Source organism: Rhinopithecus roxellana, chromosome 20 (assembly GCF_007565055.1).
Source record: "Rhinopithecus roxellana isolate Shanxi Qingling chromosome 20, ASM756505v1, whole genome shotgun sequence".
In the NCBI taxonomy this organism is placed as follows: Eukaryota; Metazoa; Chordata; class Mammalia; order Primates; family Cercopithecidae; genus Rhinopithecus; species Rhinopithecus roxellana.
This window is the reverse complement of record NC_044568.1, coordinates 60,294,542-60,299,415: the sequence shown is the minus strand read 5'-3', so window position 1 is coordinate 60,299,415 and position 4,874 is coordinate 60,294,542.

The window sequence follows — 4,874 nt, the reverse complement described above, 5'->3', positions numbered from 1 at the left end:
CAAAGGCTGTGTGTGAGGTTTCTAGGACTGTCCATGGCAGCATGAGTGGCTCCATAAATGTGATTCCTCTCCTTGACTAGAGATCACATTTACAGATCCTCAGTCCTTCTTGCTCATTCTTGGGCACCATCTCTGTGCTCTGCATAGTAGATTTTTAGTTAGATCACATCAGAACACCACTTCAGAAGCAGGTTAACCAACATTCCAGAGAGCTGAGGGGCCCAGGCCAGACCTAATTTCCTGAAGTGTGTCCCAGAAGGGGAGAAGATGCCCCACGAAGTCAACTCGCACCTGGTAGGGAGTTTACAGGAGGCATGGGATTAGGGCCCTACAGCCAGGGTTTGGCAGGTTGAGATTCACCTCACGCCTCCCTGAATTTATTTATCACAAAAAAGAGCTGGCAACAGTAGAGGGCAATTATCCACAAGGCCAGGTTTGCCAGATTTAGTAAATAAAGACATTCATTCATTCATTCATTCATTCACTCACTAGTGAAGCAAGACTTCTTCTTTTCTTCTCTGAGCTTACTAAGCCCAGTGAAAAATTTTTGTCTTTAAAAACTCCCTCTCAAACACCAACTTGGCATGACTCAAACACCTTGACTCTAGCCTCCCAAAACACCACATCATGGGGACTGACCACTCTCTCCAGACAGGCTGCGGGGCAAGGAGCAGGGCCAGCTGATGTGGAAGTTCCCTGGCACACCAGGCAACGGGGCCTGTGGTCTTATAGAAAAACACTGGGCTCAGGGCCAAGTTCCTGCACTCCAGCCTCAGTCCTCACATTTGCTGTGTGTCCTTGGGTGAAACACTTTATTTGTTTGGGGTGGGTGATGGTATGTATGTGTGTGCATGAGTATTTACTTAAATATGGCCCTGCTATGATCCCAGTCCCAACACCCTACTGAGGGCCTTGCATTCAGGATCTCCTTCCATCTTTGCAACAGCCGTATGTGATGGAGCTGGAATTTGAACCAGTGTTGGTCTGCCTCCAGAGACCATGGTTTTTGTCTCTGAGTATTTCTCAAAAGCAAGTCCACGTGTAAACCTTCTCTATGAATTTTGCCATAGTTATGTTCTATCTCTATGTTATTTTCAAACTTTTCTTTTTTAAGAGGGAGTCTTGCTCTGTCATCCAGGCTGAAGTGCAGTGTTACAATCTCTGCTCACTGCAACCTCTGCCTCCTGGGCTCAAGCAATTCTCCTGCCTCAGCCTCCTGAGTAGCTGGGATTACAGGCGTGCACCACCATGCCCAGCTAATTTATTATTATTATTTTTTGTATTGTTAGCAGAGACAGGGCTCCACCATGTTGACCAGGCTGGTCTCAAACTCCTGGTCTCAAGTGATCCACCTGCCTCAGCCTCCCAAAGTGCTGGGATTATAGGCATGAGCCACCACACCCAGTCAATTATTTTTAAAAGAAAATATATTTCACTACCATGAAAGGAAAACAAACATCACTTGCTATAAAGAGAAGGTAAACTAAAAATGAGAAACAAAACAATGTCAGAAAATTCTAGCCAAATACAGTATTGATGGCTACTAACACAAGTGTGATGAGTCTGGCGCACGTCAGAAAATAGATGACGTTGTCAAATGGGGAATCGGAGGAGAGTTTAATGGAGAAACTATTAACAATGATGTGGACAAAGTTAAGGAAAATCACAAAAAAGAGCTGGCAACAGCAGAGGGCAATTATCCACAAGGCCAGGTTTGCCAGATTTAGTAAATAAAGACACAGGATGTCCAGTGACATTTGAATTTCAGAAAACAATAAATAATTTTTTTAGTATAATTATGTCTCTGGCAATGTATGGTACCTATTTATACTAAAAGTGATTTGTCATTGATCTAAAATTCAAATTTAGCCGGATGTTCTGTATTTTTCTGGCAACACTAGGCATGAGAGCGTAGGAAGGAGGGTGGTTATTGGAACACACAGGGTCGGGGATATTTGAAAACTCCAGCCTAGTTGGAGTTACAGCCTCTCTTACAGGAGCAAAACCAAATGGGACAAGGGATGAGCTGGAGAAATAAGGATTCTGAACTTGCTCTCCTCTTCCTGTCTTCCAATTGTCTGCTGGCACGTCTGATTATTAGGACAATCCAGAAACTAGAGGCCAGATCAGCCTATTGACTCACTCCAATGGTTTCCATGGAGATAGGTTTTCCAGGGCATTGAGGAGGCATGGGAAAAGGAAGAGCAAGGATCTAGACGGCAAACAGAAAGATACCTAGGACACCTCCTGGGGATTTGAGCCTGAAGTCCAATCTCTTACTGTTCAAGGAGTAGATTAGCAAATGTCAGAAAGGTGTCAGAATACTTGCTAGCACTCAACTTGAGACTATTCCACTTGGTGGGAAGGTGAAAAAGAAGGGGGAAAGAAAAAGGAAAAGTAACTTTCTCATAAAATGCCCCGTGTTACATAACATCATGGCAAGGTAGCACCTAAAATTATGTGTGCACTACTAATTGTATGTGTCCCACACTTTGGGAAACCTGCTAAGACAAACCACTCAAGAGGCAAAAGTAGGGTCAGGAGAGTGAGGAACTCACCTCAGATGCAAAATTTCAGGGGGCATCAAAAACCTTAGTAATCAAGATAAATAATGGTCTAAATGCATTGTTTCTAAAAAATGAAAATTGATGCAAAAAATCCACGATGAATGAAATAGCAATATTTTCAATCAAGAGAGGCCCCATCCCTGCATTGCACAACTCAGCCTCATTTGTCTTCTGACTCTGGGTTCTGCTGCTATAGGTGTGGCTAGCGCTTGCTGGGTTTGTCAGTAACAAACTTGTCACATATGGTGGGTACTCCTTAATTCCCAAGATATTATTACCAACTGTTTACCTTATTGGAAGTTCCCAACAACCCATGAGGGAGTCAGGAATAGGAAAATAACTCCTGTAGTACAGTCCTAGTGTAATGGTTTTAAATCAGAGACAGCTGGGTTCAAACCCTGTATCTGCTTCTTAGAAGAGCACGATCTTGGGCAATTTGCAAATGTACCTTCCCTGAACTTCCAGGCCTCTATCTGCCCCATTGCCTCCTGAACTCCCCTCCATTGAAGAGCCAGTCTGCACCCACTGAAAGGTCATTTAGAACTTGGGAGAAGAAAGTCTTTTAGACACTGCATTTTCTACTAAGCTCATTTGTTCTCATTCATGATGGATGACTTATTTCCTTTCTTGTCCGTGAAAGAAGCCAAAAGGAGACATGCTGAAGGCCAAAACAATACTTTTCCAACATATGCACAGAGAAGCAAGAAAAAAGGGAAGATAAAAGCAGATTTTCAGAGACAAGCAAAGACAAAAAACCACATTGTCCCAGAGAGACTGAAAAAATGGCAGGCTGGGTTTCAGACGTCTTCCCTGTTCTGCGCTCCTGTCTGCCCTTGGCTTCCTTCCAAACACCACCTCGCTTTTAAGCTCATTGTGAAAGGTTTTCTTTTATTTTTAATCAAAGACAGTAATAAAAAAGAGGTTAGGCACAGTGGCTCATGCCTGTAATCTCAGCACTTTGGGAGACCAAGGCGCATAGAATACTTGAGGTCAAGGAGTTCAAGACCAGCCTGGCCAACTTGATGAAACCCATCTCTACTAAAAATACAAAAATACAAAAATTAGCCAGGTGTGGTGGTGGGTGCCTGTAATCCCAGCTACTCAGGAGGCTGATGCAAGAGAATTTCTTGAACCTAGGAGGCAGAGGTTGCAGTGAGCCGAGATCCTGCCACTGTACTCCAGCATGAGTGACAGAGAAAGACTGTCTCAAAAAAAAAAAAAGAAATAAATAAATAAAGGAAAGAAGAAAAAGAAAGAAAGAAAGAAAGAAAGAAAGAAAGAGAAAGAAAAAAAGAAAGAAAGAAAGAAGAAAGAAAGAAAGAAAGAAGAAAGAAAGAAAGAAAGAAAGAAAGAAAGAAAGAAAGAAAGAAAGAAAGAAAGAAAGAAAGAAAGAAAGAGCAAGCTACTTTAATAGTCAATTGAATTGATTTACTTTTATATCTCTTCTTGAAATTCTCATTGCTGCTTCTCCTATTTGGAGTAAACTTCCCCCTCTCCCAAGCAAAAAGTGAAAATGAATTGTGTCACTCACAAAACATGACAAATAAATATCCATGACTGCTTCATCCGATTGTTCAAAAATACTCCTGGACACTTGCAGATTTCCTTACATAGACTTTAAACACATAATACTTTGCACTTCTGTGTACTTCCTGAGTTTTCTGAGTTTGAATGGAAGGAACAAAACACACCAGAGTATATTTTTTAACACTCTGAAGCAGTGTGATTTCTGTGACAATGAACTCACTATGGGTTCCGTTACTTTGGAAAGTGCTACTCTTTGGAAAAGATGAATTGAGGAGTTTGGAGTCAGACATAGGGTACAAGCTCCAGTGCTGCCACTTATATGCTGTGTGGTCTTGGACAAGAAGCTTAGTCTCTCAGGATCTTAGAGTCAAAACTTATAAAGTTGGAGTAATATATTCTCAGCAATAGTTTTGTAAGAATCAAATAAGATAGTATATAGGAAAGAGGAATGAATCTAACTTCAATAGACAGGATACAAGAAATGTTGCATTTGTTTCCCTGAATAAAATTTAATCTGCTAACAGTCTTCTGCATCTCAGCTATAAACAAATACATAAAGGAATAGCCTATGTTGATCTTCCCAATTCCATTGGGATGGCAGAAAATACAATAATGGATCTCCCTCCAACTTGTGAAGGCACTAGAGGTCTTCCCAAGAGCAGAACTTTTGTTCAGGAGGCTCCTTGTTCTCACTGATGTGCTCCTTGAAGGAGGATTTCTCTGCTGCTTCCATGCATAGCTGGAGTGCAGGTGCTTTGTGAGGCTGAGGGTCCTGGTATC